Genomic DNA, 21,004 nt, shown 5'->3' on the forward strand with positions numbered 1-21,004 from the left:
ACCAAATCACTATAAACTTGATGGTGTAAAGTAACAGTTTAATATGACAAATTTATTTTCTCGTAGTTCCTGAAGCTAAAATCCTGGAAGTCCTAAATCAAGGTGTTGGCTGGACGACAGTTCACCTGGAGGTTTGAGGACAGACTCAGTCCTTGCCCCCTCCAGCTCCTGCTGGCTGATGTCGTTCCTTGGTTTTATTGGCTTGTGGCCACATCACGCCCATCTCTCCTTCCATCTTCACATTTCCGTGTGTCCTTTATAGGGACACTGGTCATTGGATTTAGGGCCCTGCATAATCTCGGTGGATCTCTCCATCTCAGGATCCTTAATTACAGGGGCCCCTGGGGGCTTAAGGGTTGAGTGTCTGCCTTCGGCCCAAGGCTTGACCCTGGGTCACAGGACTGAGTCCCGCATCGGGCTCCCTGCATGGAGCCTGCTTCTCCCTCTGCTGTGTCTCTGCCTCTCTCATTCTCTCTCTCTCTCTCTGTGTGTCTCATGAATAAATAAATAAAATCTTTAAAAAAATCCTTAATTACATTTGCAAAAACTCTTTTCCCAAATAAGATAATGTTCACAGACTCTGGGGATTAGAATATAGGCATATCATTCAACCTGTTACGCTTTAATATTCATTCAAGTTTTTGTTTCCTAGATAAATCTTGATGCTTATCAAGTATATAAATGTGTAAATCTTTTATTTTATTTTATTTATTTATTTTATTTTATTTATTTATTTTATTTTATTTATTTATTTTATTTTATTTTTTTATATTTTTGTAAATCTGTCTTTTAAAGGCCAATCTTTCTTTCTTTCTTTTTTTTTTTTTTTAATTGTCTTTAGTCTCTCTTCCTATTGTTGCTCTTAGTGCCTCCAGTTAAGAGCAAACAGTGAGGGATGCCCAGCCCAGGTGGCTCAGTGGTTGAGCGTTTGCCTTTGGCTCAGGGCGTGACCCTGGGTCCTGGGATCGAGTTCCTCATTGGGCTCCCCGCAGGGAGCCTGTTTATCTCTCTGCTGGTATCTTTCTCTCTGTTCTCTCATGAATAAATAAATAAAATCCTAAAAAAAAAAAAAAAAAGAAGAGCACACAGTGATCACCTCAACTAGTTTGTAGCCTGTTAGGCCCATGATCCCGGGTTTTCATTTTGTCAGGAACCATTTTTGACAAGCTTGCTGCCACCTTAGAGTTCAAATACAATAAACAGTAACTAATTCTTCTTAAAAAGAGTCACCTGTAGTCATTAAATATTTAACACTTTTAGCTAGTTCATCTATGAGCCCATTGCCATCCTGAACACACACACACAAGTTTGCTGCCCTTTATCTTTCTTTTATAGTTGCCTCAGTTTGATATTTTTCATAGATATCAATTTTACTGGTTGTTTATTTTTATTTTTTTAAATTCTTTTAAGGTTTTATTTATTTATCCATGAGAGACACAGAGAGAGGCAGAGACCCAGGCAGAGGGAGAAGCAGGCTCCATGCAGGGAGCCCAATGTGGGCCTTGATCCCAGGACCCCGGGGCCATGGCCTGGGCCAAAGGGAGACTCCCAGGTGCCCCTTCCCAATTGTTTAAAACAGAACTTACTGAAATACAGGATACTTCCTCAACAATGAAAGAATTGAATGCATATTTAGTGCTTCTGACCACGTAAATGTTGTTAGAAGCTCAGCCAAGTTTTTTCTTTTGTTTTTTTTTCTACTTAATAATCATCTTGGATTTTTTTTTTTCCCATTTGCTTTCAAACTTCCTGGGGAGTTCGAACCTCTCATCAGTATTGTACAACACACAGCATAACGGATCAGCTTCATTTATTTACGGCATCTTCGTTCCTTCCACCCCTCCATCCGTCTGCCCCAGGCTGCTGCACTGAGGTTGTGGGACTTCGCCGCCACCCTAAAGGCCCGAACGAGGTGGTTAAAAATGGCCTTTCTCCTGCTTCTGCCCTTTCTTCTTTTTAGTCTATATTTGTTTTTATCTCTGCCCTTCTACCTTCTAGTAGGGGCTTTCCTCGGGGGCTCGAGCCCCTTGGCTGTCAGCTGGTACGTAAGAGTGGGCCGCTCTCAAGCTTGGAAGTCTCAGGTACAGTTGGGTATCTCAGATTTAGAACCTTGTTCTAGGTTGACTCGTGGACTTTAGCAGTAACCCCGAAATATTTGTTTTCCATGATCTTTGTGTAATTCACTTCTGCTTTATCTAAACTCCTGCCCAAAGTTTACACAACCCAGTGTCATCAGGCACTTTCTTACATCCCCTCCCCTCCCCTGTTCACTCTGCTCCTTGCAGCTGGGCCTTCTTGTTGTTCCTCCACCTGCCAGGCTGGCTCCTGCCTCGTGGACTTTGCACTTGCTGCCCTCCTTCCCTGGACTTCTCTTCTCCAGACCTTTGCACAACTGCTCCACCTCACCATTCTGTCCTCGATCCGCTCGCAGTATGGAGGCTCTGCCTGATCTCCCCGGTCAACACCGTGGCCCCTTACTCTCCCCCCGTTTCTTCACAGTATTAGCAATAGGCTTATATTCTTTATCTGTTCACTTGTTTATTATTTATCTCTGGCATGAGGATTGAAGCTTCGCTTTGTCTTGTTCAAGCACCCTTCCCTAGGACATAGAGTCGTGCCTACCACCCGGTAAATGTTTGTTCAAAGGGCACACGACTCACATAATATCTTCCCTGGAGAACAAGTATTTCAACAAAGAAAGTACAGTTGAGGATGACAACAAAAGTGCTTTTCAAACACTTTATTCTGGATTTCCAGGTTAAATATCCTTTAAAGTGCACTTCTCCCACGAGAAGCCAACTTCATCAACACGTACAGTATGTGTAGAAACTAATTTCATCGACATGTATATAGTATGTGTAGAAAAAAAAATTTATGATAGAAATATTGTCCAGTTAATAACTCAGTTCAATAAAAAAATATGTGAGCAACTTGTATATACCATGCATTGTATTTGCATGGTATATACATGCAAGTATATAGTTGCCAAGATTATAAAACAGTTTTATATTATACTATATTATCAGTTTACCAAGATTATAAAACACCAGCTCATGCATGAAACAAGTAACTATCTCATAACAAATAAGTCAGAACCTAAGTAGTCTTGAAAATAGGTGATAAATAAATTTAAATAAATTAAGTATTTAAGTAATCAAAAAATATGTTGCTAGATTATTACTAGCAGTGATAGCACACTAGTCAGGGTAATCCAGCAACAGAGAATCAGTAGTAAGTATGTGTGTGTATAAGAAGATGGGGGGGGGGGGGCGGAGAAACTTTTAGGGAATTGGGAGTTGGCTTACAAAATTATGGAGGCTGTGGCAAGATTAAAACCTACAAGGTGTGTGAGCCGCTGGAGACCCAGGAAGAATGAACGTCGCAAGCCAAGGGTGAATAGAGCTGACTGGCAGGATTTCCTCTTCTTCGGGGGAGGCCAATCTTTCCCCTTTAAGTCTTCAGCTGATTGGATGAGATCCACCCACGTCACGGAGGATGCTCTGCTTTCCTCAAAGTTGACTGTTTTAAACATTAACCTAATCTAAAAATATTTCCATGGAATCTGGAATAACATTTGAGCAACTATCTAGTACTATGGCCTGGCCAAGCGGACATTACAAGTAACCATCACAGATAATAATAATAATAACAAGAGTTTTGACCTGAATAATTTTATTCTCATGTTACTGCTAGTTGCATTCTTGATACTGGATAAAAGTGGTTTATGAGGGGCACCTGGGGGGCTCAGTGGGTTAAGCATCTGCCTTCAGCTCAGGTCATGATGCCGGGCTCCTGGGATGAGCCCTGCACCAGGCGCCCTGCTCCCTTCCTCCCCCCTTCCTCTCCTTTCCTTCCTCCGACCCTCCTCCTTGCCCCGCCTTGAGCTCCCTTGCACACGCACTCTCTTGAATAAATAAAATCTTTTTTAAAAAGTGATTTATGGGGCAGCCCGGATGGCTCAGCGGTTTAGTGCCCTCTTGGCCCAGGGCGTGATCCTGGAGACCCGGGATTGAATCCCACAGCGGGCTCCCTGCATGGAGCCTGCTTCTCTCTCTGCCTGCCCCTCTCCCTCCCTCCCTTTCTCTGTATCTCAGAATAAATAAAATCTTAAAAAAAAAAAGTGATTTATGAAAACTTTGATTTTCATTTATGCTGTGGAAGAGTCTCCATTAACTATACCAAATAACTAGAGGTTAAAAAAATAAAAACACCTTAGCATCCATTTAAGGAGGTCGTCTAATCACTTTTTATACAAGTCAAAATAAACAATTAAAAAACTATGCAGTTGGGCAGCCCTGGGGGGGCTCAGCGGTTTAGCGCTACCTTCAGCCCAGGGCATGACCCTGGAGATGGGGGATTGAGTCCCACGTCGGGCTCCCTGCATGGAGCCTGCTTCTCCCTCTGCCTGGGTCTCTGCCTCTCTCTCTCTCTCTCTCTCTGTGTCTCTCATGAAAAATAAATAAAATCTTAAAAAAAAATGCTATGCAGTTAAAATATGAGGCAAGAAACTTCTTATAGGAAAGAGTTTTTGTGTCTTGCTTTTTGCCAGATAATTTTTTTTTTGCTATTAAATCCAATCGATTAGGAGCTGGTTATTATCATCATTTATGAAGAAGCAGTAAGAACATTTCTTGCAAAGCTGTGGGCAGATCTATATTTTCCCCCAACCTACACTGTTTATTTTTGTCCCATGGGAGCTGTTAACAATCACCCTGCATTTATAAAAGTACAGAATTTTATCTCTATCAAATTTTACCACCTCCTGTGGAAGTGATAGATAAGAACACAACCAGCAACAGAACTGAGCACACGCAAAACAGACGCATTGCATATTATTGTGCCCACGCCACAGCGGATGTGAAGGCGTTAAATAATAATCCTGCGGCAAAGCAGGACTTAGTCGTTTTAGAAATACAGCATCATAGCTGTGCATTCCATTTTGAATCCAGAACCAAATCAGCAAGTGACTTTTCCTACCAAGAGGAGCCTATTACAACTTACCTTAACTCAGCAACAGGGTGGAGAACATTCTACCCAGAGAAAGAAACACAGATGTCGGAGAGACAGTACTTAGAAAAGAGACAGGGCCTCAGGGCTGAGCTAAGAGAAATACTAGACATGCAAGTGCCACTTTCTCTCTGTGTGTGAACTTGGGCAAGTCATTAACTTCCTTGACCCTCAAGCTCCTCCTTAGTAAAATGGGAATAATACTACTTGCCTCATAGTGTTGTCAGGGTTCAATGAGATAAAATATCTATAATGGGGAACTTGTGTCTGTGGTCATGCAGCATCTCATCTTTTGAGGCCCTGCTTCGCCACTACTATCTGTGACTCTAGAGGGCTGTTGAGGGGATCCCCGGGTGGCTCAGCAGTTTGGCGCCTGCCTTTGGCCCGGGGCGCGATCCTGGAGACCCGGGATCAGGTCCCATGTCGGGCTCCCTGCATGGAGCCTGCTTCTCCCTCTGCCTCGGTCTCTGCCTCTCTCTGTGTCTCTATGTCTATCATGAATAAATTAAAAAAAAATAAAATTTTTAGAAGGCTGTTGGTCACAGGGCCCCACACCGCAGCATCAAGTACAGGCAGAGGCTCAAGGCAAGGTAATCAGAATCTCTATGCAGACCTCTGAATCCTAAGTGGAGACAAATTGAGATGCGTGCATTCTCTGAGAGGTGTTGCCACGGAGATCTGGGGAGCCATTCTGTTACCAGCTCTTTCTAAAACTTGATTGTTCAATTTTTCCTTTGATTCTGTAAAGAGAACGACACTCTTGCTTAAGTTGGCCATGTCATTGTCTATTGCTTGTAACCCAAGAATCCATAATAATATAGAATATAAATTACTTAGCACGTTTGTCTAGTAAATGCTTAAAAGTAGTTTTTATTACTACTGGAAAATTTGGAGAGTTCAGGGTGGGAAAAAGTCAGCTAAGTAGTTCTAATCACAGAATGCCGTCAACAAGGCGTTTGGTGTTTTTGTTTTGTTTTGTTTTGCTTTTTCCCCCTTTTTTCTAGTGCGGGTGCTACGGTCTTCTCTCAGAAGAGTAGGATGTAGAAAGAATGTTCTATTGGCCGGGTGGGGAGTGTTGGGAGATTGGATGACTAGATTCCAGTCCTGGGTCTACAACCAACTCATTTTATGGCTTTGTTTCATTCTGTTCTGTTTTTTAAAGGTTTTATTTTTAAGTAATCTCTACACCTAACATGAGGCTCAAACTTACCACCCTGAGATCAAGAGTCACACGCTTCACAGACTGAGCCAGGCACCTCTCGTTTCCTAACTCTGGAAAGTCATACAGCTTCTCTAGCTCTTTATTCATAGTGTTGAGTGCGCTGGATTGAAAGATCTAAGGTGATTCTACATTGGGTTGTTGGCACATTTAACTTTAGTATTAAGCACATTCTTTTGCAGAACCTGATAAGCTGATGTAAAAATTCACATGGAATTGCAAGAGACTCTAAGTAGCCAAAACAACCCTGAAGAAGAGCAAAGCTCTTCTTACATTCCCTGATTTCAAACCTGACTACAAAGCGTAGGATTGAAGCAGTGGAATTCTGGCATAAAGACAGACATATAGGCCAACACAACAGAACAGAAAGTACAGAGCTAAACCCCTACATGTATCATCCAATGATTCCGACAAGGGTGCCAAGACCATTCAGTGGGAGAAAGAATAGTCTTTTCAAAAAATGGTGCTGGGAAATGTTAATTTAAATGTCATATTAAAACTTAACTCGGGATCCCTGGGTGGCGCAGCGGTTTAGCGCCTGCCTTTGGCCCAGGGCACCATCCTGGAGATCCGGGATCGAATCCCATGTCGGGCTCCCGGTGCATGGAGCCTGCTTCTCCCTCTGCCTGTGTCTCTCTCTGCCTCTCTCTCTCTCTGTGTGACTATGATAAATAAATAAAAAAAAAATTAAAAAAAAATAAAAAATAAAAAAAAATAAAACTTAACTCAAGGGGCACCTGGGTGGCTGTCAGTTAAGTGTCTGACTCTTGATTTCAGCTCAAGTCATGATTTCAGGGTTGAGATCAAGCCCTGAGTCAGGCTCCATGCTGGGCATGGAACCTGCTTAAAATTCTCTCTCCCTCTCCTTCTGCCCTCCTCCATCTCTCTCTCTCTCTCCTCATCTCTAAAATAATTTAAAAATTAACTCAAAAATGTATTAAAAAAAACTAAACATAAGACCTAATACTTAAAACTATTAGAAGAAATTATAAGGCAAAGTTTCATGGCATTGGATTTAGCAACGACTTCTGTGATATGGCATTGAAGGCAAAGGCAACACAAGAAAAAATAGACAGATTGGACTTCACACAAATTTAAAAATTTTGTGCATCAAAAGACATTGCCAACGAGTAAAAAAGGCAACCTATAGAATGGAAGAAAAGGTTCGCAAATTACATATGTGATAAGGAATTAATATCCAGAATATATTCAGAACTCCTAAAAATCAACAACAAAAAGCAAACAGTACAATCCAAAATCGGCAAAGAACTTGAACAGACATTTTTAATTTTTTTTTATTCATGAGAGACACAGAGAGAGAGGCACAGACACAGGCAGAGAGAGGCAGAGAGAGAGAAGCAGGCTCCATGCAGGGAGCCTGACATGGGACTCGATCCTGGGTCTCCAGGATCACACCCTGGGCTGAAGGCAGGTGCCAAACCGCTGAGCCACCCAGGCCGCCCAGAACAGACATTTTTTATAAAAAGTATCAAATGGCCAATAACCATGTGAAAGATGCTCAACATCACTAGTCATTAAGAAAATGCAAACCAAAACTACAATGCGATACCACCTCCCATGCATTGGGATGGCTGCTACTATCCAAAAACCAAAAACCAAATCAAAAACAGAAAATTAAAAAAAATAAAAAAAATAAACAGAAAATAAAAAGTATTGACGAGGATGTGGAGAAATTGAAACCCTCACGCACTGTTTGGTGGGAACGTAAAATGGCACAGCCACTGTGGAAAACAGTGTAGCAGTTCTCAAAAAATTAGAAATAGACTTACCATGTGGTCTAGCGATCCATTTCTACATATGCACCCAAGAGAAGTGAAGCAAGATCTCAAAGAGGTACTTGTACATCCATGCTCCTAGCAGCATTCACAAAAACTAAAATGTGGAAGCAACCTACGTTTCATCGACAGATTGGATAGATGGGCAGAATGTGGTAAGTGTGCGCGCAAGGACATATTACTCAGTCTTAGAAAGGAATGAGATTCTAACTCATGCTACAACACAGATTCGCCTTGGAGACACGACGCTAGGTGGAATAAGCCAATTGCAAAAAAAAAAAAACACTCGCAGGTGCTTGAGGTGGTCAAACTCACAATGTAGAACGGTGGCTGCCAAGGGGGGTGGGAAGGAGCAATGGGGAGTTAGTGTTTAACGGGTGTGATTTAGTCTTGAAAGATGATAAGAGTTCTGGAGATAAGCAGAGGTGATGGTTGCACAACCACGTGCACATGCTTCATACCACTCAACCACACCCTTAAACATGGTTGAGATGGTAAATATTATGTTATGTGTGTTTTATCACAATAAAAAAAAATGCAAGAAAAGGGAGACTAGAGAAGTGCAGTTCTCGCAGTGACTGGAGAGCAGAAACTTGGAACGAGCTCTAGAACGTCCACGTGGGAATGCCAGTCCTCAGCCTGGACTATGTTAGTGGCAATAGGACAATGGCCTCGCTACCCATAGGAATCTGTATTTTTTCACTACATGGATATATTACAATCTTGCTCAGATCTTCCCCCTACCCGGCTTTGATGAGCTATAAAAATCGTAAGATATTTGATAAAAATCATGATACTTAAAGTGTACAGCATGGGGTGCCTGGGTGATGCCAGGAGTGAAGCGTCTGACTCTGGGTTTCGGTTCAGTTGGTGATCTCAGAGTCGTGAGATCGAGCCCTGCATCAGTCTCCACGTTCAACATGGAGTCTGCTTGAGATTTCTCTCTCTCTCTCTCTCTCTCAAATAAAGAAATAAATATTTGTAAAAGTGTACAAAGTGATGACTTGATATATACACGTATTATGAAAGGATTTTTCCATCAAAGTTAGTAACACTTCCATCTCGTCACATATTTATTTCTTTTTTTCAGTGAGAACATTTAAGTTCTACTCTCTTAGTGAATTTCTTTTTTTTTTTTTCTCTTAGTGAATTTCGATCGTACGATACAGTGCTATCAGCTGGGTCGCCGCAGTGTACATCAGTTCTCACACACTGTTCATCCCATAACAAGAAGTGCATATTCTTTTACCAACCTCGCCCTAGTTCCCCCACTCCAGTCCCCTGGCAACCATTTTTCTGCTCTTTTTTCCTAGGAGTTTGATTATTATTTTCTCCTTTTTAAAGATTTCACATCTGAGTGAAACGAGTAAGCGCATTTCTTTTTCTCTCTCTGGCTCACTTAGCACAATGCCCCCCAGGTTTATCCACTTTGTTGCAAATAATAGTGTTTCTTTCTTTTTTTAAGGCTGAGTAATCCTCCATGGTCGATACACATGAGTATTTTCTTTATTCACTCCTTCTGTCGATAGACACTTGGGGTGTTTCCATACCCTGGCTGTCGTGAATGCTGCTATAAACACGAGAATACAGATATTTCTTGAGATAAAGGCTTTGCGTCCTTTGGATTTTTACCGTAAGTTATTAGTTCTAATTTTAATTTCTTGAGGAATCTCCAAACTGTTTCTCCTAGTGGCCAAACCAGTTAACATTTCTACCGCAGGATTCCTGTTTTTCTACATCCTTGCCAACGTTAGTTACCTCTTGTCTTTTGGGTAATAGCCATCCTAACAGTTGTGAGGGGATTCCTTATTGTGGATTTGATTCCCATTACCCAAATAATTAGTGATGTTGAATACGTTTCATGCACCTGTTTGCCATTTATATATGTTTGAATTTTTTTTTAATTTTTATTTATTTATGATAGTCACAGAGAGAGAGAGAGAGAGAGAGAGGCAGAGACACAGGCAGAGGGAGAAGCAGGCTCCATGCAGGGAGCCTGATGTGGGACTTGATCCCAGGACTCCAGGATCGCGCCCTGGGCCAAAGGCAGGTGCCAAACCGTTGCACCACCCAGGGATTCCCCATTTATATATGTTTGTTGGAAAAATGTCTGTCCAAGTCCTTTGCCCATTTTTAATTGGGTAATTTGGGCTTTTTTGCTATTGAGTTGTATGAATTCCGTGCATCTTTTTGATATTAACTACTTTTATATTCGATACGCAGATATCTTCTCTCCTTCCATAGGTTGCCTTTTCATTTTGTTAACAATTTTCTTTGATGTACGGCAGCTTTTTAGTTCGGTGTATATTTTTATTTTACTTGTTATTTTTACTTTGGTTGCCTTTGGTTTTGGTTTCAAACCCAAAGGGTTGAAGACAAGTTTGAAATTACCTCTGCTCGATCAAGGGCTGGAGAGAGTCTGGACCAGAGAGATTCAGGAAGATGTGAGGATGTTTCATGGAGACAGAACCTTGGCAAGACACACTCACCTCATTTTCATTAACTCATGGTGTCTTCATGCTGTTGATTCAGTTTTAAGAACAATGGGACAGAGTGAAATTTAACTCTTGGGCCTTCACCTGATAAGTGGCAATTGATGTTTGGTCTCTTGTTCCAAATTCCCGGTTGAAATAAAGGTCTAAACTGAAGGAAAATTTGTCCATAATTTAAAAAAAAATGGTTTTACAGTTTATTCATTCAATGGTTCCTAAATTACCCTGCTTTTTCAGGTCACCCTGCCCTTCACCCAGATCCTTGGTGTGGGCCCCTGCCGTCTTGTGTGCTTTGGGGAAGAAAGCGCCCTTCCTCCTCCCCCATGTTTCCACATCTTTCTGATCTCTTATTATTCATAGTTTCTGTGCTGCCTAAATCCGTAGGTAGTCCCTGCTTCTGCTCTGGAGTCCTGCAGTTGTCACCTTTGCCCCACATCGTGCCACATGAGTGCACTGTTCTTCCTCCTGCACCCACTAGGGCCCCCCACTAAGGCACCCCCGGCCCCGGGCTGTTTTATAAACCAGCTATCCACCTAGGGCTTAAGGCCAATAGGGCCATACCAACGGTCATTTACCCCATTTAGTAAATAGATTTCAGCATCATCGGGGATCCCTGGGTGGCGCAGTGGTTTGGCGCTTGCCTTTGGCCCAGGGCGCGATCCTGGAGACCCGGGATCGAATCCCACATCAGGCTCCCGGTGCATGGAGCCTGCTTCTCCCTCTGCCTATGTCTCTGCCTCTCTCTCTCTCTCTCTGTGACTATCATAAATAAATAAAAATTAAAAAAAAAAATTTCAGCACCATCTGTCATCTACACATTTCCTAGGTGCTGGGCATTAAGCACTGAACGATAAAGATAGAAATCTCTGTCTTCATGTTGCTTATATTTTGTTTGCAACCAAGACAATAAGTAATTTTTAAAACTCCATTAAGGCTGCAATTCACTTTCTTTGTTAGACCAGCAGTTCCACGACTATTTAAGAATCTAGGGGGAGGGAGGCTTGGGTGGCTCAGCTGTGGGATGTCTGCCTTTGGCTCAGGGTGTGACCCCGGGGTCTCAGGATCGAGTCCCACGTCGGGCTCCCTGCATGGAGCCTGCTTCTCCCTCTGCCTGTGTCTCTGCCTCTCTCTCTCTGGGTTTCTCATGAATAAATAAATAAAATTAAAAAAAAAAAAAAAGAATCCAGGGGGAAAACTGGGCTTGGTTGCTTACTCTTCCCCACAGCCCGTGTCTCTGAAGAACAGGAGAACCCAGGAGAGAGAAAGGCCTCGGCGGAGACGCCTGATGGCACCGGCGCTGCAGCGCTGGCCTGGCTCCTCCTTGGAGGGGGCGGCTTCCCTCACAGGCCCGGGGGGGCCAGGGGCGAGGCGTGGCCCTGGGGGTCTTTGGTCCGGTCCCACTGCAGGTGGGGGTCGCCGGCAGGGGCCTTCCTCCCCGGGTGCAGGGCCTCCAGCACTCCTGCTGAGGACGGTGGTGGCTCTTCTTTCCTGCAATGCCCTCAGTTCCCAGCTCAGGACAGCCCTGTTAGGGAGCGTCCTTCCTCCTAATGATCTTAGTAATTTAGAGATGCAGTTTTCCCTCCGTGTTGTAACTAACCCAGATAATTTCGAATTTGGTGTATTTTGTTATGAAACAGGGTAGAAAAAGGAGGTTCTCCAACCAGACGCAGGCTGGTGGTGGGGCAGGGGGCTCCGTGGTCTCTGGCAGAGACAGATCCCAAGCCCATTTTAATTTGAGGTCCACAGACGCCCTCGCCAGAAGGATAGTCTGGCTTGTGCTTTTTCCCCCAGCCCGTTCTCACTTTCCATTTAAATCTTTTTTCTGAAGTTTCTTTCCCAGTTCCAGGATTCCTAATCCTTTTCCTCCCCCGACTTCCAAGGGAAAATTGGGGAGAAAAAAAAAACCTTAATCATGCAGATAATTTTATGTCTTCACCATCCCAACTATTCCAATTGCAGCTGAGCTCCCAGGTCCACCTTCCTATGAATAAGTAGGCCTGCCCGGGGCCTGGACGCCGCTCGGGCCAGCTCCCTTAGAGCAGTTTTTGTTCACTGCAGCCAACACCAGAGGGGAGGGTTTGGCGTCGGGACAGATGGGCTTCGGGTGGAGGGATATACAATTTCAAAAGATTTGGGGGCGACGGGCTTTTGCCTAGAGCAGTGGGGATGGAGAATCGGAGATGATGGGAGATTTTCAGCCAACGGTGGACGAGATTTTCTTTTGCAGCCGGAGGGGGGATACGTGGGAATGAAAAGGACAGTAGACGCGTTTCTGGCTTTCGAGATGCTAAACAGTGTCCGCCCGGTGGTCCCCGAGGGTCGGGCCAGAGCGGGACGCCCCAGGACCGCAGCTGCTTTGCTGGGAGAATAAGGCAATGGGGGGGCGGCTGGGGGGTCTCCTTTTCCCCAACTCTATCGTGAAGGCGCAGGCCTGGGTTAGTTGTGAGATCCTCCTCGCTTCCCACCTAGTGTGAAAGGTCGCAGGAACAGAAGGCTCTACAGTGAGGGGCTGCGCCCGTAACACGCGGGGCACACGGGGTGAGCAGGTGGGGGGTCGGTGGGTCCCAGGGCCAGTGTTGGGCCCGAGCCTCCCGCCGGCCTGCGTGGCAGTGTCCAGCCAGCGGCCGATGGCCGATGTCGCTCGGCCTCGGCGCACTGGGCCGGACCCGGCGCGGTTGCCCAGGCCTGTGTGCACCGCTCGGCGCCAACGGGCACGGGCAGCAGCGTGCAGGGGACCCCGGCAGGCCCGGCCACGGCTGCGGCTGCACCACGGCAGCTTGGCCGCCACCTCCACGCTGAGCGCCGCCCCGGGCCCCAACCGCACTGCATCTGACGTTACCAGGGATCTCCTAAAAACCCCAAACTACGGACATGTGGTTGGGCCCAGCCTCGCCAAACACGGCCAGTGACCTCGCGTGAGCCAAGGCCTGGGTGTTCGGGACCCTAATGCTCCCGGGCGACTGCGGCGTGGAAAACAGGTGGGGACCCGGCCGCAAATTAACAGGGGGGAGGTTTAGCTTCCGAACAGTCGCCCCGTGCCCGCCGGGGGCCCCCCACGCGGCCTGCTTTGTCCCCTCCTGTAGGCGACCAGGACATGCCCACGTCCGGGCCCCCTGTGCGAGGGAGACGTTTGGTGCCCAGTCGCTCTCCAGGCCTCGGGACCTTGTAGCCTTCTAATCTCTGTGTTCTGTCCCCGAGCCGGAATAAGTCACCTGAGAAAGTGACACGGGCGTTTCTTTACTTATGCTCCAGAGATCTCACGAGGAGTATATAGGTCTTACCTTATTACAAAACTAATTTCTGAAAAAGGAGCAAAGATCCCTGCCGAGACTCTCCTTCCGTCCCTCACTCTCCCTTTGCTGTCCCTCCTCTTGTTCTATGAAATGGGACTGATTTGGGGGTAATGCTGTGCAACAGCAACCACCAACATCTAATTTAATGATCTCCGCGGCGTCTTTTACACACCGACGTCCGTAAAGGCAATAAAGAGAAAATTTAAAGGATTTTATTAATCCCTTAGGTAACTGCAGAAACACTTTTAAAAAAAAAATTCTGGGCAGCCCCGGTGGCGCAGTGGTTTAGCGCCGCCTTCAGCCCAGGGTGTGATCCTGGAGACCCGGGATCGAGTCCCACGTCGGGCTCCCTGCATGGAGCCTGCTTCTCCCTCTGCCTGTGTCTCTGCCTCTCTTCGCTCTCTGAATGAATGAATAAATAAAATCTTTAAAAAAAAAATAAATAGAAAATAAATTTAAAAAATTCTTAATGCCCTGCTGGGCTTTCTGATTAAAGATGCAAGCTCAAGTCGTGTGAAGGAGGACGAGCACGTACCTCTAGTGGGTCATGTGGTCACTACTAAACACAGATTACGAAGGTCAACGATTTTATTGACTTTTCCCCAGGGTAGGCCTACCTCTGAAACTATGTGTAATGCAATAATTTTTTTTAAGATTTTATTTATTTATTTATTTGTTTGTTTGTTTATTTATTTATTCATTCATTCATGAAAATACACAGAAGAGGAGAGGGAGAGAGAGAGGCAGAGACATAGGCAGAGGGAGAAGCAGGATCCATGCAGGGAGCCCGACGTGGGACTCGATCCTGGGTCTCCAGGATCGTGCCCTGGGCTGAAGGTGGCCCTAAACCACTGAGCCCCGCCCCCCCCGGGCTGCCCACAATAATCTTACCTTAATGTGAAATAGTAAGATTCTGTTTTCATCTGAGGTTTTCTTTGTGATTTTCCAAAATCATTAAACCACCATAAACGTGAGATCACACATGCTTAGCCCACCTTGAGCAAAATTGTTTTTCGGAGAGTGAGGTCAGGGTAGAGGGTTGGTGGGCTATTTGGAAGAGGAGTGGGAGGAATTTTAGGCAAGTCTTCCACCACAGCCCAGGCTGCACCCCAAAGCTTCCCCGCGGGGTGCCTTGGCACTGAATCTTGATGCTGTAATACTGGTCCCGCCGCCTGCGGGGCTGCTACCCGCACCAGATGTGTTGCCTCTGGCTGACGAGTCTCCGAAGCTTGCTCACCTCTGTATGCCGTGAAAATATGATCATTTTTCCTGTGCGTCAAAATGAGAAAAAGGGGCGAAGCACTGTTAGGTGGCACTATCTTTTCAGAGTTTTATATTAGTATCATTAGAGTTTTTTGGGGGGTGGGATGGGGGGAGGTATATGACCTTGGATTATTCTAATAGAGAACCAAAAAAAAAAAAAACCCAAAGAATTCCCAACCATTTCCAAAGGTCATCCAATTTTAAGACATCCTTTTTAATTATGGAGGAATACAAAATTAGAGTTTGTTGTCCAAATTATATGATAGAGGGATGATGACTCTGCAGTACATTATAGTATCAAAAAACCTGGGCTTTCTCAGCTTGGAAGGGCTATTATTATGGATGATTCATTTAGGTCAGAGAAATCCCATTTCAGGGCATCCTTGAAAATATAATTAATATAACTGTACTCACGGATTTAGGAGCGCTTGGTACGCTTTCAGCTGCAAATAACGTCTTCTACACCAAAAAAGAAATTATGTCCTTCTTTCTCTTTTTCTAGGTTTATGTGTTGCTAGGTTTCACTTGAACTTTCCTTCAACCTTGAAAATAAATTGGGAAGAAGAAATATGTTTAGGGTGGAGACTGAAATAAGTAATGTAGAATTCCAAGTCAGGGTGAAAGTAAAATAATTCATCGGTTTGGGGACAGGATGTGGTATAAAGAGGAAGACGATGGGAAGGCTGTCCGGAAGCCAGAATTTGGGTTCAAATGCTAAAATTTTAGGACTTGAAACAACCTTAGACATTTTAAATGAGAAAACTGAGGGCCATAAAAGATCGTAGATTATAGTTCAAGGGTAGAGTGAAATTGCGTGTTTCAGCGGGAGACCTTCACCAGACAGACGGCCCCGCCCTTCGGCCTGGGTGAGTCTCTCCGGTATTAATCCTGCTAAAATCCTGGGATTTTAAAGAGGCATCTGGAAACGCCAGCGTTCCAGTTTGGCACCAAGAGGCTGCCTCCTTCCAAATATTTCCTCTTGAATCAAGTAACTGCTGCCCCACCTACCTCCTCTTCGTCTTCTCTCCCGCCTGCCCGTCTCTCTCAAAACTGTTTCTCCCTTTGTATTTTTTCCCATACAGATCGCTTTGTTCTTGAAAAGACCGAAACATCTTCTGAAGCAAGATTTGGGTCTTCATCGTTGTGTTTTAGGACACGACATAATACTTTGAACCTCCTGGTTGGTTATTAAATATTTGTTAAGTAGACAAACAAAAAAATGTCTAATAGCAAAGACCTGAAATCAATCCAAAAGTAAAAAACAAAGTGAAAACCACCCAAATAGGGAAACGAGCAACGCAATGGGCTCGCACTTCCCTGTCGCTGAGGCGGGGAGTAGGAGCGCGGCTGCCGGGACACCTGCAGGCCGGGCCCCTCCAGCCTCCCTGGAGGGTCAGCGGTTGCTCCGATGGGCTTTCCAGAGCATCCCGACCTTTGCCACTTGGCTCGCGACAACCGCGGGCGCACAGGAAGCCTTGCTTTAGCTCCTTCTCTGCATGCGGGCTCCTCCCGGGCACCGTGGCTGCTTCTCACCATGAAAGGGGTTTAAAGATGACAGAGTGACCGGGGACATTCATCTCCCTCCCGAGAGCACCTGGAAATGATGCTAAAGAAAAGGGAAAAAACTGCAGCGGACAAAAGAGACCGGAGACAGGACCTCCGGCGGGGGGGAAGGTCAGCCAGTGTCTAACTAGGGGCAAGCGCGTGCGGTGGTAGCGGGATTAAGGGGCCGAGTTTAGGAGCAACTGGGGGGGGGGGCGCTCAGGAAGCGCCCAGAGGGGCGGGCCTGTGGGAGCCGGGGTGGGGGTTGGGGTGGGGGGTACCCCACGGCTCCCTCCCAGCCTCGGCCTGCACCGGCTCCCTGGCAGCAGCTCCTCGGGGCAGCTCCGGGGCCACCAGGCCACAGATGCCAGGCCTGACCCGCACCCTGGGACACTCCAGACCAGCCAAGGGCCGTGGCGCGGCCAAATGGACTATTTTATTTTTTCCTGGCGCTCTAGAGTTTTCCAAAAGCCTCCCCGGGCCCGTCCTGCCATCTGAGGCCCAAGGGGCGCCGTGCTCCTCCAAGGCCCGGGCCGATGTGGCACCTGCCGGGCCCACCCCAGGAAAGCTCCCGGCCAGCGGGGCTCAGCTCCGGGGGCCCCAAGGCCGTGCCAGGGCTCCGAGTCCTCATGTTCCCAGGCCGAGCCACCCTGAGCGCTGGCGGACGAGCTGGGTGCCCGCTCGGGGCCAGCACCGGCCACAGGACCTTCTGCGCCAATGACGTGGGCTCCAGCTCGGCTGTTCGCTGTGGTAGCTTCTGGCCACTCATGGAAACAGGGCCGCTGCAACCGAGGAACACAGTTGTCACCTTCTCTATCCTTCCTTAAACTCGAATTTAAACAGTTACCAGGGGCTGGTGGCACAGAGCTCTGGACTTACCCCGACGTTCGGGTCCAAGTTGAACTGGTTTCTGAGACGCAGGTGGAAGGCACTTCGCTAGATCTTCGTATTTAGTGTGGCTGCATTCATGCTCCCTCGGGTGACAGCACGTCCCTCTGTGCTCAGGTGCATTTACGCGGGCACAGCGACGCAACCCCGGGCTCCCTGGCCCGTGACCACACATGCTCCTACCAAGGTACGTGCTCCCAGGGACGGAGCTCCAGCCTGCACCGGGCTTCACACCAGAGCTGCTGAACCGGGCAGGGCGGCACTTCTCTGTGTGCCACGTGGCCGCTGGCAGGGCAGTCACGTTAGAGGGCACACGCCATGACCCCGGGGTCCCGGGATCGAGTCCCGCGTGGGGCCCCCGCATGGAGCCTGCTTCTCCCTCGGCCTGGGTCTCTGCCTCTCTCTCTCATGAATAAATAATAAAATCAAATCCAATAAATAAATAAATAAATAAATAAATAAATAAATAAATAGCACACACCTAGGAAACTTGAGCAGCCCAGCCCGACCCGCGCTCCACCGCTGGGCTACAGCCTTTGCAGAAGCTGCCGCTTGGAGCACCCTCCAGGCCAGAAGCGGCTCAGAGACCAGCGAGGATGAGGACGAGGACGTGAGGGAGGAGGGTCTCTTCCACTCCCTCGGGTGTTAACTCCCCACGTTGCAAATCGGTGGAGCGCCTCGGCCTTATGCTCCCCTCGCTCTTCTGGGCCTTTGATAATCGTAAATAATTACGGCTCGATTTCCTTTTGAACTAAAGTAGCTTCACTTATAAATATCTGCTGGTTGAGTGCCTTCCTGCTTTCTCCTCTGACCTTTTCTTTCTTCCAGTTGCTTTTTTTTTTCCCCTTGAAGTCACCTTAAATTTCCAGCCCTCCCTCCTCTCCTCCGTTGTAGCCGGTGACCTTGCTTCTGATTTCACGGGGATTATAGAAGCTCCTAGGAAAGCGCTCACACCCGTGCCCCAGCCCTGGCTGCCCCCCCGTGATGTGCCTCTGCCCCCCAGGCCCAGGCCCCCGCAGACACCTGCAGGCCCGGCTCCGCTTGGCGGCTGCGGGCTGTTGCTTCAGAACCGATTTTGTCATTCCCATGACCCTTCCCTCCTCCGTCAGGCTTTTCCCATCCCTGTTTTATGCTTCGCTTCCTTACCAGGCTCCCGCAAACGCGACAGCTCTTACTGGAACCTTCCTGACTGCAGATCCCCAGCCACCAATCCCCATCTCCTCTTCCTTCTCCCGCGAATTCCACAGCGGACTGCTCCGCGCTCAGTGACTCTACTCTTAGCCTCCGTTCTCAGGGACCCGAGAAGGATATTTTGGCTTCTCGTCAAAGATGTGTGGTTTTTATCATTTGCATTTTTTTTTTTTCAAAAACAAGGTAGTCCACAATGGACAGGAATCATTTAATGACTCTCCTTGTTTCTTGGCCAACTTACAACAGAAAGTAATGTTTTTCTAATCAGAAATGTATGTTAAAGACAAAAGTACCGTAAGAGGAAGAAATGAAGACGTGAGCACTGTACACGGGAAGGCGAGGCGACGTGGGGCCACAACACGGTCAATACATTCTGTGCCCTCTGTGCCCTTCGCATCGATACAACAAAACATCCTCCTTACACCGCACGCCACGCTCCCCCTCTTCCTTTCTGTTCCTTCTTGCATCGGAGCCTTTAGGGAGGAATTTTAGGCGAATACTCTGGATTGAGGTTATTTTTTGCCGTAATAATTGAAATGTAATGAGTTTTTCATTCCTTCCGCTGTGTCCATCCTCCCCCTCAACCCTTAGTGAAGTAAGCTGATACGCATTTTTCCATGACGTTCTTCGTGCTCCTCTAATCATATACAAACATGTGCACCCCTGAGCCGAATGGGGTTTGTGTCTACACGGGGATCACTTTAGTTTTAAACATTGGCATCCTGTCCTATCTACCTCTCCCCATCGTGATATTCTCACTTCGGTGGAGGCATAACAGGAACTGACATGCTTCTAGGTGATGGTTGAGTGATATTCAATGGCACAGGTATGACATCTTGAATCATTACCCTGATGGTGTCCCTTCTCTTTGTGTCCGCGTTTGTGAAACCACCACGAGCGCTACAATGAGTATCCCACGAAGACGGTACATTTCTCACTGTCTGTGTTTAATTTCAGTTTTTGTTTTATATATTTGAAGGTTATACTTCGGGAGTATAATGCGTGACGCCATCAGACATTTTCAGGTGACTGTTCCCTTGTATTTTTATATAATTCTCTGCCGGCATCTATTACGGCGTCCGAAAGTCCCCGTCATCCTGATTCGTGTTCCTTTGTAGATGGTCTTTCTCTCTAATAGCCTTTAAGATTTTCTCTTTATCTTTGATGGATGTGCAGTTACATTAGAAAATGTCTGAAATGGATTCAGTGTTATTGGTGTTTCTTTGATACTCAGAAGCTGCTTTTAATCTGACGCCTACTCTCCCTCCGTGCAGGACAATTCTTAGCCACTTCTTCACCTATCGCTTCTCTACTACGTCCTCCTCTTCTCCCATAAAGCTTATCAGACAAATTTTGGAGCGTCTTAATATCTGATCCATCTCTCTTCTATTTTTTTAATTTCTTTGTCTCTGTGTTCTATGTTGAGTGAACCCCTCAATGCAATCTTCTAATATATTCACGTTTCCATTCTAGAGTTTTTCCCAGCTCTCAAGGTTTTCATTTCCATAATTTGATTGTTTTCTTTTTTGAAAGGTTTTAAATTCCAGTGAGTTAACCTACGGCTTAATATTAGTTTCAGGTATACAACACGGCGATTCAACACTTCCCCACAACAGCCGGTGCTCATCATGACAAGCGGCCTCTTGAGTCTCCATCACCTCTTTAACACATCTCCTCATGCAGCTCCCCTCTAGAAACCATCACTTGGTTCTCTGTGGTTAAGTGTTGGCTTCTTAGTCGGCCTCCGTCCCTCTTTTTTTCCCTTTGCTCATTTGTTTTGTTTCTTAAATTCCGCATATGAGTGAGACCATATGGTATTTGTCTTTCTCTGACTGACTTACTTCCCTTAGCATGATACTCTGTGGCTCCATCCACATGCTGAAAATGTCAAGATTTCATTCTTTTTTATGGCTGAGTAATATTCCATCGTGTGTGTGTGTGTGTGTGTGTGTGTGTGTGTGTGTGTATTTCCACAATTTGGTTATTGTAGATGCTGCTGCTATAAACAGTGGGGTGCATTTTTCCCTTCAAATTAGTACTTTTGTATCCTTTGGGTGAATACCCAGTAGTGCAATTCCTGGATTGTAGAGTAGCTCTATTTTTAACTTCTTGAGTGGCTTCATTACTCTTTTCCACGGTGGCTGCACCAGCTTGCATTCCCACCCACAGTGTTGAGGGCTCCCCTTTTCTCCACATCCTCACCGACACCTGTTGTTTCTTGTCTTGTTGGTTTTAGCCATTTTGACAGATAGGAGGTGGGATCTCATTGTGGTTCTGATTTGTATTTCCCTGATGATCCATGATGGTGAGCAT

The 21,004-nt window shown here is 46.2% G+C and overlaps 1 long non-coding RNA gene across 1 annotated transcript; it reads right to left on the reverse strand.

Annotated features, from left to right (window-relative positions):
* Positions 1-14,672: 14,672 nt before the first annotated feature.
* Positions 14,673-17,387, reverse strand: LOC121475055. Its single transcript, XR_005983605.1, has 3 exons — positions 16,079-17,387; positions 15,485-15,612; positions 14,673-15,076 (listed from the first exon to the last, which is right to left on the reverse strand). It is a non-coding gene; the product is annotated as an uncharacterized LOC121475055 (long non-coding RNA).
* Between the last annotated feature and the right edge of the window lie 3,617 nt (positions 17,388-21,004).

The sequence above is a fragment of the Vulpes lagopus genome, chromosome 13, assembly GCF_018345385.1.
Source record: "Vulpes lagopus strain Blue_001 chromosome 13, ASM1834538v1, whole genome shotgun sequence".
NCBI lineage: Eukaryota > Metazoa > Chordata > Mammalia > Carnivora > Canidae > Vulpes > Vulpes lagopus.